Source organism: Urocampus carinirostris, chromosome 13, assembly GCF_059441175.1.
Source record: "Urocampus carinirostris isolate Australia breed hairy pipefish chromosome 13, RoL_Ucar_1.0, whole genome shotgun sequence".
In the NCBI taxonomy this organism is placed as follows: Eukaryota; Metazoa; Chordata; class Actinopteri; order Syngnathiformes; family Syngnathidae; genus Urocampus; species Urocampus carinirostris.
In genome coordinates, this window is record NC_142361.1 from 22511296 (window position 1) to 22525351 (window position 14056).

The window sequence follows — 14056 nt, forward strand, 5'->3', positions numbered from 1 at the left end:
CCAACACATTAGAGGCGGCAAGTTTTTTTTTTTTTTTTGTCACTTTCAGAGTAACATTTAGTTTTTATACCTTGGGTGGGTGTACGCCATGTTAATATCTCAAACATTTCTTTTAAATTTTTGAATTTTTGGCTTGCAAATTAATTGGTCAGTTAATTCTCTATCTTCTTTTACTTGCGTTGAGCAACTCAAAAGTCATTTTTAGGTTTAATTTTCTTGTAGAATGACCAGTCTTTAAAATCCATAAGCCGTAATGCACTCAGAAATGGCCGTCCTACAGTTTTACGTTGCGTTCAAGTCCATTCGTTTTTTCCCCGCCCACCCCCGAGGTTAAAATAAACATGAGCTTTGTGAAGATAGTCGAACAACCGTTCCGGTGAGATGATTATCCGCATTTGCCCCCTGGAGATAAACAGACAGAACCCGAATGTCCTACTTTTATCAGGATCCACAAACATCTCGCAAGTTACGGCAGAAACGGGGGGAGCAAACATCAAGTGGGGCAGTAAATTGGCAATCCTGCCCCCCATATCTAAATCTTTGGAATCCTCCAGGTCCCCGAGGTAATTAGAGTTTCGGGTAAGGGGGGCGCCTGAAGTCACCGGACTCAAATTGAGGCGCAGTCCGGCGGTGCCTCACCATCAATTACCTCCTTACGATTCAAATGAGCTGCTGTCGGCCATGTTTTTTTGTGTCCTTGTGAGGCGGCGGTTACGATGTTTTTTTTTTTTTTCTTGCAAGATCGTCGGCTAGCCTCGGGAAAGGCATCCAGCTCCTTGTCAAATACGATAAAGTAAACACGGTAGGGTTAATAGCGGCCAAATAAGGGTCATTTCTGCTATTACGGTGAGGCGGGCCTTATCAAACTTCAGGCAGTCAGCTGTCAATCACAGAGCTTACCTGCCAGCCATTTAAAAGATCTTCAAATTAAAAGAAAACAAACTGAATGCTTGTTAGTTCTTCTTCCTGCTCTTTTTTATTGTTTGTCTTCCTCTTTTCTCCTTTCTTTCCTTCTTCATTTTTCTCTTTTTTGTCTTTCTCTTCATTCTTTTCCTTCTTGCTGTTCTTTTTTTGTTTGTTTTTTTTCTTGCTCCTTCTTCCCCCATCCTCTTCATTCTTTGCTTAGTCCCCTATTTTCCTTCTTACTCTTCTTTCAATTTTTCCTATTCCTTTTGATTTTTTCTTTGTTGCTATTCTGTAATTATTCCTCCCTTTTATCTTGCTCTCTCTCTTTATCTTTTTTTTCTTCTAATTTGTTCTCTTCCTAATTCCCCCTCCCTTCTCTTCCTTCCCTTTACTCCTATTCTTGTTCCTTTATTTCTTGATATTCTTCATCCTCTTCTTCCTTTATTCATTCATTTTTCATTCATCTTCCTTCTTTTCTGTTACCTGTTCCTGTTTTTCCTCCTCTTGTTCCTTATCTTCACACTACTCTTCCTCATCTTCTTTTCCCCTTCTTCCTTCTCTTTATCTTCCTTTTTCCTCTCTTACTTTTCCCCCTCTTAATCATCTTCTTTACCTCCTCTTCCTGTTCTTCATCTTCCTCGTCATGCTTCCCACTTCCTTGGTCTTTTTGTTCTCCCCACCTATTTCCTTTCATTCTGCTATTCTTCAATGTCTCCTCTCCCTCCTTCTCTTTATCCTTTTCTTTTTTATTTTTCCTCTTCCCTTTCTCCCCCTTCTTCATCTCCTTTCACTTCCTCTTTGACTTGACTTTTTTTCCCTTTTTCTTTTCCTCTTCTCTCCGCCTCCTCATTTTCCCATCCACTTCCTCTTCTTCTTAATTTCCTCTTTTTTGCTTTTTATCCTTCTCTTACTCTTCTTCCTTATCAATTTCATCCTCATCCTTCTGCTTTTGAATCTCATTATTTGCTTCTTCCTCCGACTAATCTTGTTTGCTTTTCATTTTCTTCTCCACACCTTCTGACTCTTCTTTCGCCATCTCTTGCTACTCTCTTTGTAAATCCTCCTTTTCTTTCTTCTCAATGTCTTTATCTCTTTCTCTTCTACACTTTCCTCCTGTTTGCCCTTCTCAACCACTCCACCTTCTCTTCCTCCTCCCTTTCTTCATTTTATTCTCCTTCATCCTCTTCTTTGTCTTTCCCCTACTCTTCTTTGTATTTATCTATTATGAATTTATCGATTTATCGAACCCTTACAAAATAAAAGTCTCGCAAAGTTTTAGTCTTCATACAATATACTTATGAGTGACCCAATTTAATATTAACCACACGCAGAAATTCTTACCAAAATAATGGCGAGTTGATCCGTGTCACCTATAACAATAATGCTAATGACTAGACAGCTTCTGTGTCTTATTTGCTGAACATATCTTTCAGTTCTTTGTTTCAACTCAACAATAAGATTCTCTTCCTTTTTGCCGAGTAAGAAAGAGAAAATGTCCCTTCAAGAATCGGCCTTGCATGTTTCACATTTCATACATATAATTTCTCCAGTTGTATCCCCTTAAAGTCTGTTATTACCTCCGGATATGTTTCTTGCCACAAGAAAATCGTTGAGTGCACCTTCAAGTGGACCCCTTGGATATTAAATTCCGCTTCTTTCATCCTTCCCCATCTCTGTGCGGCGGCCATTCTCCTTTCCCTTCTTTGTTCTTATTTTCCATTCTTCCTTGGCCCTGTCGCTCTTTTCCAATTTTCCTGTCAATGGGCTGATTCCTTTTATCCAGGAGCATAGCAGATTAACAGATATTGTATCATGGCCAAGACAGGCAAAGCCCCTCTCTGTCCCTGACATCTAATTAATGCTAATCCTCTAATCTGCTGCTTGTAGTGCAGACCCCTCGGTCGCTGTCCCGTTTGCAGCAACACGGGTCGGCCTGATGAAGGCCGAGAAGCAATTTTCCTCACTCCGCGGGTCGGAATACCGCTCGCTGTTGTGGAGAACACACAACACGTAACGAGAGACCGTGAGTCATTCTTGGGATTGCTCACATTTCGTTTGCACTTCATGGTTGTCCATCTCAAGTCTACAAAGATAAGTACAAATACGAGCTCCTTGCAACAAAGCTGGAGAAGGGAATCCCTTAATCGTAGACACAAACTGTCATATATTTGTGTATAATTTGTATATCATGGCAACACAGTGGAGCAGTGGTTAATGCATGTCAGGTTAATTGGCCGGTCCTAATTGTCCTTGGGTGAGAATGAGCGAGTGGATTGTCTGTCCCTGTGTGCCCTGCGACTGGCTGGCAACCAGTTCAGGGTGTCCCCTGCCCACTGCCCGAAGACAGCTGGGATGGGCTCCAGCACCCCTGCAACCCTACTGAGGCTAAGGGGCCGGTCACACAGCCGTTTGCGGCTGAATCACGGCTAAAATTTTGCGTTTTTTTTTTGCCCGTGGTTGCCCGGGATGGAAAATGCGCAAATTTGGCCAACCCGCTGTTCATCTGTGGTATGGCCAGAAAAAATACGCCGGCGACTGTTCCGCTTCCTCATCGCGTCATTTCTGCGTCATTTTCTCGTGTGGACCACGGATATAAAAGCTCCAGAGCCGGTGTTGCGCCCAAATCCGACTCCTACGCAACAGGCTCACCCCCCCACCCCCTCGCGTGAACGCGCATTCTGCTGCGATCGCTTTTGACTTTTTCATCCGCGTTAACAAACGCATTTTGTAGAATACGATCGCACTTTATTGTTTAAATTAACGCGTTATATAGACTAGGATCTCCCACTTGTTATAATTATCTCGCTTTATAGTTTTAATAAGCGTTTTATATAGAATACGATCGCTTTCGTTGGAAGCGCAGCAGAATGCGCGTTCACGCGATGGGGGGGAGGATTTTATATACGGTGTGCATTACTGTTCGATTACGTTCACAACAAAAGCAATGACGGAGTGGATTAAGTTGTATTACATTTCCAACAAATGCAAGACGATGTGGTTTTAGTTATATGTTCGCCATTACATCACTTAAAAGTGAGATAAAACGAGGTAAAGGTGGTTGTATTAGCGAGGGGATGCAAATCACGGCACCGGGCTGTAGCAATCTTAACCGCACAAGACACAGTCCCGTAAAGATCAAGATTTCAAGCTATGGCACCAATTTTATTCTGTTATCCTGAGAAGAAAGGCCAAGAAATAAATATGGATTAAGACGAGAACACTATGTTGACTTGGGGGGTGGGGGGGTTTAGGGGAGATTGTTCTATCTTCTTTATTCATTATCCATTATCCATTATCGATCAGTTCATAATACGCTACAAAGCTCAGGAGCCAGGACTCTTACTCTCAACCAAAAGGCTAAGCTAAGGTCCCAGATTTAAAGTTTTGCTGCGAATGCACCGAAAGATTTATTCGAAATGAAGAGAAACTACGCTGACGGGGATCCATGTTCACCCCCTTGACGTCACGAGCACAAATGACGTGTGCTCGGCATTCGCGCTGTTTATACGCGGAGAAAGGCGTTTGACTGTCACACGCGTAACACGCTAATTTCACGTAATAACACCGCGATACAGGCGCAGAACATGCTATTACCATGCTCCACCCACGATTACCCGCTGAAATTTCCCGTCCTACCCATGTGTAAGCACGCCCTGGCCGCGGCCAGAGCACGTCGTTCCGCGTCATTTCTGCGTCATTACCTCGTGTTGACCACGTGTGCGGCACGCGGTTTAACACGTGCTCAAACTTTTGAGCAGCTCAAAAGTTTTGAACGCGGCCAACCACGTGAAAATTTCCGACCGCGAGTAAAGCACTGCTCTATCTCGTCTATATGGCGGTCTCTAAACGTTCAACAGCGCTCAACAGCATCTGCTTCACGGTCAGAAATTTCTGGCCGTAGTTCAGCCTCAGTACGCTCGTGAAAGGCTGCGTGCACGCGCTCTGATGATTTGAGCAGCGCCAAATAATTTCGCGCTGCCACCCGCGCGCGAATTTCCGACTGCGTGTTAAGCACCGCTGTATCTCGTCTGAATGACGATCTTAATGCGTCCAATGGCGTCCGCCTCAAAGGCAGAAATTTCTGGCCGTGATTCAGCCGCAAATGTCTGTGTGACCGGCCCCTAAGCGGTGCAGATAATGGATGGATGGATGGTTGGATCATATGTTTTGTGTATTGAGTACAGTCACGTGAAATGAACCTTACAAGCACCCTTACCCCTCAGTAATAAAGAAAGTGTTGGATTACGACACAGACTCAGTCTGTAAAACCATAAAACCTGGTCTGTAAACGCTGTCCTGCCAAAAATAATTAATCCCGAGACAAGACAAAGTCATACGCCTTATCAATATACAACACAAACCATATTTAGAAAAGTATATATTCACATAACCGGAATTGGATAGTGTAAAGGAACAGAAAAACAAAGTTTACTTCTGAATTTAAAGACATCAAAGACAGGCCAGATGCCGCATCCCTGCTACATAATGTTGAATCACAAATTAGATGTAAATGATCAAAAATGACACAGGATATGAATTAATACCAACTAGTTTTAACTAAACTAAACACGATAAAGTACCCAGGAAACATACTCCGGGTGGGTAGAACAGTTACGCAATGTCCTGACACTAACTGGCTCTAAAAGAGCATAAAAGGCTAAAGAATGACTATGCCGAATATGTTGGGACACTATCTCTAAAAAAACACAACATGAAAAGAAGACACATGCACGAAACATTCTTATGCCTGGATAGAACAACTAAACACTAACAAGCGCTAACAGAACAAAACATGTAAATAAGACGACGGATGAATGAGAATGTCATGAAAACCCAATGAAATGTAAAGCAGGCATACTAACAAGTTGTATCAGAACAAGAACAGGAAAAAAACAGGCCAACACAGAATATGTTGGAACACTAACAGAAACTTCAAAACAAAACGAGGGATATATTAAAACACTAACTCAGGCTGAATAACAAAGTAAGACAATGCAGAACATGTTGGAATACTGACGAGCTCAAAGAAGAACAAAACCTGAAAGGCGATTCAAGAAACATCCCCACACACAGACAAAACGAAAAGAGAGTGCCATGACAATGAGACAACGTCATATAATGCAGGCACACAAACCCGCTGTAACTGAACAAAACATGAAAGTAAGATACTAAAGCATAAGTTGCAACATTCGCTAAATAAATGAAAAAAACATGAAATGAAACAGAATAAGTTGGAACGCAGGATAGATCTCACTAAACAAAAACATGAAAGGAAGACAACTCAGAATATTGAGAAACCAGCTGTAACCTAACAAAAACATGAAAAGACAACACACAATGTATCGGGACACTTCTTCTAACTCAACAAAACTTGAATGCATGATATGGTAGGACACTAACTGCATAAACACACCAAAGATAGACCTCTTAAGAACACCAAAGTCAAGTTGAGTCATGTTTATATGCATAGCCATTTAATCACAAGAGGTTTCAAAGAGCTGTACAGACAACATACTACTATTACACCATCCCTTGATCTAAAACCAACATGAGGGAAAGGAAAAACTCAAACACCACAGCACGAGGAAATGAATAAAATCTTGAGAAAGGACCGCACATGAAGTCATCCCACTTCCAGGACGACTAGACTGCAAGGGCATCAACAAACAATACACAGAAATTATCAACATGAAACATAGGTCCTTTACAAGCTATAGAATATATAAGTGTTTTAAGCCTAGATTTAAACAGTTCCTCTGAGGTTACAGATCAAATCTTAGGGGGAAGAGCATTCCAAAGCAACGAGGTCCGAATGGAGAACTCTCTTGAACTTTCGGATTTCTTCTTGACTCTTGGGATCACTACTAGACCAGTATTTTCAGAGCAAATGCTCCGAACAGGAACATAGAGGGAAATGAAATCCGGATGAGTCAAAAACTATACATGACAGTACAGTAAGTACAGAACACGACTGTACAGAACACGAGAGTACAGAAAGTATACATCACGACAGTACAGAAAATAAAGACTATGACAGGAGAATGCCTGATAGCATTGGAAACAGCAATGTAAATCTGCCAAGAAATGTGCATAAAACCCCCATATTTGGAAAAATAGGTTGACATTTCCATTTACAGCAGCGACCTCATGCCTGTAAACACAGATTTAATTAATATAGACGGCGCGGTATGCTAATCCGTACATTTTAATGAAGTTAATTAACAGAAATAAATAATCACCATCAGTCTGCCTTTGCTTGTTCGAGAATAAAAGTGCGTATTAGGACAAGTGACATTGGAGATGCTGCAGAAGTTCGTCAAATTGCTGCTGTTTTGGTGTGAATGACGGAAATCCCGCCTCCTAAAAATCGTCCCAACAGACATAAAATCCTTTCCAAAATGGTACCCAAAGGTGTCATGGAACCCGTAGTGAAATCTGCTTCGCTGTAACTTTTTTTGTCCAATCTTGAAATGCTAGCAAACATCCAATAGGTCTGACATCTGTTTCTTTATGGTCTGAAATGCTAACTGAGAATTCTCTCAGGCTTCCTCCATCACCTCAAGCAGCGACTCATCATTTTCTTAAAACATAAACGATTGTACAGTTGTTTACGTACATTTCTGCTGCAGAGCTTTTTCTAACTTTAATTTTGAAAATCGTTTGGGTTGAAATAAATTATTCTTTACTGCAATCAGATGTTGCTTGTGTTCCACCAAAAAAACTTTTTTTCTCTGAAGGATGCTAGAATTTCCTACACTGATAAAAAGTTAAATTATGTTATTACTTTGAGTTATTTGAGTTCTGATATGAATTACTAATCCCAAGAAAATTGATTCAGTTCTATTATACCTGGCTGACTTACTTTGAGCCGGCTTGAGGAGAGAAAATTTGCTTTTTATTCCTGTTCTTTCCCCCATATATGAACAGGACCCTTGCGGCTGTGATCTATTATCCCTGGTCGGCTATTTGATGGGATCATTGTAAATACATTTGTTATTCATTTACTAAAATGTTAGAATTAGTATTGGAATTAGAATTGTCTTAATTATAAAGGATTCCTACAGTTGGGTAAGATGTTTTTCTTGCTTCACAGAGTTTTATCACCTTGTGAACCACTCAACTATTCGCTTGAGAAGAGAAGCTACTGCATTGTTATGTTTATTTTTCTACGCTCTGATTAATGTTTCTTGTTTGGTTTCCTCTGGTTATGTTAAACTCTTCTCCGCCAGCGACCCTGTGACTCAATGTTTGTAATAAAATAGGGGAGCTGTTGCAGCTCTGGTCAGATGTGAATCAGGTTTTGACTGAATCATCTTCTCAAGAGAAGGTATTGGTGTCACTTATCTCTCCTATTGTGTTCTTTATTCAGAGATCTAAGGTTATAGAACTAACACTATTGTTGGTCAATCCACAGGGGATTCTGGTCTCTATTAACCTCAACAAATGAGGGATTGCAGTACAGTGGAACCTCGGTTCTCGACCATAATCCGTTCCAGAACCCTGTTTGAAAACTGATTTGTTCCATCACCAAAATCATTTTTCCCATTAAAAATAATGTAAATAGTTTTAATCCGTTCCAACACTCTGAATGTTTACCTTGAATGTTTAACGTAAACATAAAGCTAACCCAGGATAATCGTACGTTCGCGCTATCGTAATCTTCCGTACGAAAGATTACACTAACATGAACGTGTAAAAATAAAAAAATCAGGTCGTTTACAAGTCATTTAGCACCCGGGTCTCCACAACAAGTGGTGAGAGTGTGTTCATTGGAAAGGGGGCTCCGTTACAACACCCTCAATGTTGGGCTCCGTTCCAACACCCTGAATGTTTAACGTAAACTTAAAGCTAACCCAGGCTAATCGTGCGTTCGTGTTATGGTAATCTTATGAATGGGATTTCTTACCTTTGTGGTGGTCAGCAGAAGGCACTCGCACACCTCCTTTATATTTTGCTATTATTTTTTCTTAAATGCAATAGTTGTACGCACTACTTTTCTTTTTTCACCTGTAGCAACTTTGCTGCTTGCACTGACTTTCTTCGGAGGCAGAATAAGGGGCTAAAACACCCGTATGCCGCTCAGTATCACACCCTAGCGTACGCACTCACGCATTACCGGCGTTCGAACTACGATTTTTTGACCGAACAGCGAAGCAAGAATTTCTCGAAATTTTTGGTCGGACACCGATTTGTTCGAACTGAGAGGCGTTCGAAAACCGAGGTTCCATTGTATTCTGTTTCCAAACTGATTATTGCCTGCATGTACTTTTTACTTTTTTGGCTTTTTTTTGGGGCAATGAAACCTGAAAAAAAAATAAAAAGCGCTGTATCTTTCTTTCTACAGACAAATGGCCTCGTCATGGGCGTCCCTCATCCCCGTGACCCCGACAGGGCGGTTAATCGATCCCCGCACCAGGTGTAACCGTCAGTATGTTCTAAACGCCTCTCTGCTCATCCCAGCCCGATTTTGGAATTCATTAACCTACATTTAAAGGATAATTCAGCCGCCGGTGGCCCAACATATGCGCTTTGATTGCTGGACTCTTTCCACCGTCGGGATTTAGCGGCGCTTTAACGGCACGTGCAGATGTTCCCCGACACTCTTTTCATTCTTACTACGATCTTATCTCATGTGGGAACGCTCAACTTCCACTAAGACGCTACAATGTACGGTAATATGCGATAAATCTCCACAAATATGGTGGCTCTTATTCTAATGGAGTCACCGTTGCAATTAGACGATTCCCTACACGGTAATGCCGTTATGTAAGTGCAGGAACACATATTTCCTAATCTGCTTTACTTGCGTAATACGAAAAGATGATATTTTTTGTAGTGGTTTTACCTGAGCGAGCTACTGTATGATGTACTGGAAGCTGTGTCAGCTAAAACACAAATACAGCAAAAGCAGTCGTCAGCAGCAGGATACATAAACAAAATGAATAGAGAAAAATCATGTTTACCAAAGACCTCTGAGGCATGACATGAATCTATCATGACGTAGGGATTGCAAAGTGAAAATGCTGTATATAGGGCATAGGAACAAATAGTACTTAGGTTATGCGTTCCTAACCCCTGGTTCTCCTGATAAAATAAGTATTACGAAATGATTGGATAAATATTACCTTAAAAGAAAAATGAAATTGTATTTACCTTTGGTGGGACGTAAATTGAGCTGGTGAAGTGGCGTAGTGGGTGGATGCAGAGTAGGGAAGAGACAATATATCCAAATTGAAGAATAGAAGAGTTCTCTTTAATCGCCTCCTTATTTTTGGTAATAACTCTGTCGATTGGTTACAGCCATGCAACTTAGCGATGGTGACGATGCAAGTGCTTTCTTTGTATATTTTATACATTGATTATCGCAAGCTTCATTTCCATGGTGATGTTTTTGCTTCTCCCTTTATCATCATTGCAAGCCTTTTGACTAATAGAAATATATTATTGTATAATACCAATTCACAGAGTCTTTACACAGCACACAAAATTCTGAATGATGAGGGAGAATTGTGCGAGGCAGTTCAGCCAATAGCATATCGGCATTTTTACGATGCTGTGACACAAACCAATAGAAAATTAGCTTCTTATATGACCTTAATCATCAGCAGACAGGCATCTTAGAGGCACTAAGTCTATTTGCTTTTTTTTAAATAAGAAAAACTAGTTAAGAATATAATAAAATAAAACAAAAAGCAAATTGGTCATAATTTAACATGATGTTTTTTAACAAGAAGCACATTAAAAATATAAAAACCAACACAAAAACTAAAAAACAAAAATTATTTGCTGTATCAAATCATTTAGCTCATTTTACCTCCGTTTTTTCTTATTTAATCCATAAAACAAGTTAAGATATATTAACTAAAATAAATAAGCAAATAGGCAAAAACATGCTTAATGTATTCATTTGTTAGGACATTCATGTATTTACATATTTGTTTTCTTTATTCGTCTGTTCATTTCTATGTGTCAATCTATTCACGTGTTTTGTTTTTTTATCATATATTCATTTAAACATTTATTAATTTCCTCGCTTAAAAATTTGTTTTTCTATCTATTGACACATTGACTTGTTGGTTTGATAATATATTTAACTGTCCGTTTGTGTTTTTATATACATATTGTTTGTTTTTTCATTTGTTCATTCATTTATTTGTTCATTTATTTATTTGTTTATTTACATATTAGTTTGTTAGTGCATTAGTGTATTTTTTTGTCCCTTCATTCATGTATTATTTTAATAATTTACTCTTTTGTTGGTTTGTTTATTCATTTGCTTAGTTATTTACACATTCATTCATTCGTTTGTTTATTCACGATCATTCATGTTCGTTTATTTATTCGTCTATCTTTCCATTTACATTATCTTAAATGTCATTGTGCACGCATTTGTGTATTCATTCATTTATTCATGTATTTATTTATTCTTTTGTTAACTTGTTTTTATTCATACATATTGATTTGTTTTTTTTGACATATTATTTTGTTTGTTTCTTTATTTATTTGTTTATCTATACAGACGCTGCCCTACTTATGAACGATTGTTGAATTTGTTCATAAGTTGCTTCAGTGCTATATTTTGTATGTTTAAGGTTTATATACGTTTATTTAAGGCTTGCATAAGTAAACTGTATTATTTTATACTAAAAAAATAAACATTTCATGAAATAATATGCTCTATAAAAGATAAATAAAGTTAAGTTTAAATTACTTTTGTAAGATGCTCTTAAATAGTTAGGCGACTTCTTCCCCCGTGGTAAAAAGTGGCCGAAAAAAAGTGTTTCGACAATTTTCTCAACCGCATCAAGCTTTCCTATTCCATTTTTGTTTGAAAAAAAACGGCTCGCCTCATCTTTACACTTCAAAGTTCTTAACACGCTGGAGCTACAGTATAGAATGTTTACAAACAAACTAGAAAGAGGAAACGGTTTTCTTCTTCAAGGTGGATGCTGGGCGACCTCTCACAGCGCCACCTCAAGCCAGTAGTGGCAGGAAGAAGTACTACAGTAATGTCCTGTACTCTGAAAAAGGTGCACGCAATACAAAATCTAACTCAAAATAATGTCCAGATATTTTTCGACATCCGGATAAAAATGTTCTACTGATTTTCGTAACTCGAATGGTTATAAGTAGGGGAGCATCTGTATACGTAGTCATTTGTTGATTTATTTGTCCTTTTTTTCATGAATCTACGTATTATTTGTTGGTTTATTCCTTTGTGTGTTTGTTTATTCACGTATAAGTATATGTCCTGCTAGCGAACAATCCGAAACTGACCCCAAACTCGTTACGTCCTCACCTCATGGGGAAAAAAATATGAATTTTTGATTTCGACTCTTGAGATATGAAACCCAAAGGTTGTGGACTAGGTAAAAAATGGAGGTCAACTATCATTCCGAAAAGGGATCGCTTCTTTCTTACCGTCGATCTCTTGTTCTAGAAGGAATGATTTTTTTATTTGTGAACTTTTACCACTTTGGTCCCACGCTGCACTTTTGCCCCCAAGTTAAAAAGGAAAAACTTAAAATGGCTTCGTGTGAATTTCCGACGATTCAAAGCCGATTTCCATTCAACTTGAAATCAACTCGAAAGGAATGACTTCAAAGTTGTTTTGGCGCTGAACATAAAGACGAGCAGTTTCTGAAATCGGGGTGTGAAGAAACAAAAGCATGTTAACAATAAAAGAGGAAAGCGTTATCCTCATTTCGGCTTGGTTTCTTCGCCTTTTTTTGCACCTGAGTTTTGTTCTCATTAGCACTTCTTCCACTGCTGCTCTCATGTAAAAATGGCCAGGGTCGTCTAGGGTCTGCTACAGTCATTCAGTATATATGTATATATAATATATACGTCTCATCTCATCTCATTAGCTGTACCGCTTATTCTCATTAGGGTTGCGGGGGGCTGGAGCCCATCCCAGCCACCTCCGGGCAGTGGGCAGGGGACACCCTGAACTGGTTGCCAGCCAATCGCAGGGCACACAGGGACAGACAACTCACTCGCTCATTCACACCTAGGGACAATTTGGACCGGCCAATTCACCTGAAATGCATGAGTAATGCAGCAAGAGCCTTTCTACGCACATGCCACAAACAGTCGCTTGAGGTATGCCAAAGCACATTTGGACAAGCCAGCTTCATTTTGGAATAAGGTGCTGTGGACTGATGAAACTAAAATTGAGTTATAAGGACAGAACAAGGAGCGGTATGCATGGTGGAAGAAGAACACAGCATTCCAAGACAAACAGTTGCTACCCACAGTAAAATTTGGTGGTGGTTCCATCATGCTGTGGGGCTGTGTGGCCAGTGCAGGTATTGGCAATCTAGTAAAGTTGAGGGTCGCATGGATTCCAGTCAGTATTAGCAGATTCTTGCGAACAATTTTCCAGAATCAGTGACAAAGCTGAAGTTGCGCCAGGCCTTCAACAAGACAACAACCCCAAACACTGCTCAAATTCTACTATGGCATTCATGCAGAGGAACAAGTACATTTTTCTGAAATGGCCATCTCAGTCCCCAGACGTTGATATTATTGAAAATCTTTGGTGTCATTTAAAGCGGGCTGTGCCTGCTCGTAAACCATCAAACTTGACTTAAGTGGAGATGTTTTTGTAAAGAAGAATGATCAAAATAACTTCAACCAGAATCCAGACCCTCATTGGAAGCTATAGGAAGCGTTTAGAGGCTGTTATATATATATATATATATATATATATATATATATCTCGACCATAATCCATTCCAGAACCCTGTTCGAAAAGCGATTTGTTTGAACACAAAAATCATTTTTCCCATTACAAATAATGTAAATCGTTTTAATCCGTTCCAACAACCTGAATGTTTACCGTTGTTTACCTTTAAGACACAAATAACATAAATGTAACCCAGGCTAATCGTACTTTTGCGTTAGCGTAATCTTCCGTACGAAAGATTACGCTAACATGAACGTGTAAAAATTTTAAAAAGGATAAAGAAAAGAAAAATGAATAGGATTTTTTACCTTTGTGGTGGTCAGCAGAAGGCGCAGATGGACGGTGAGAGGGATGGAGGAGGAAGGAAAATTATTGTTTGGAAGGAGAGTCCCCTTCCATAAAAACTTCGGGGAGCTCTTCTGTCTGAGGGGTGCTCACACGTTCAAATCTCTTTGCTACGGA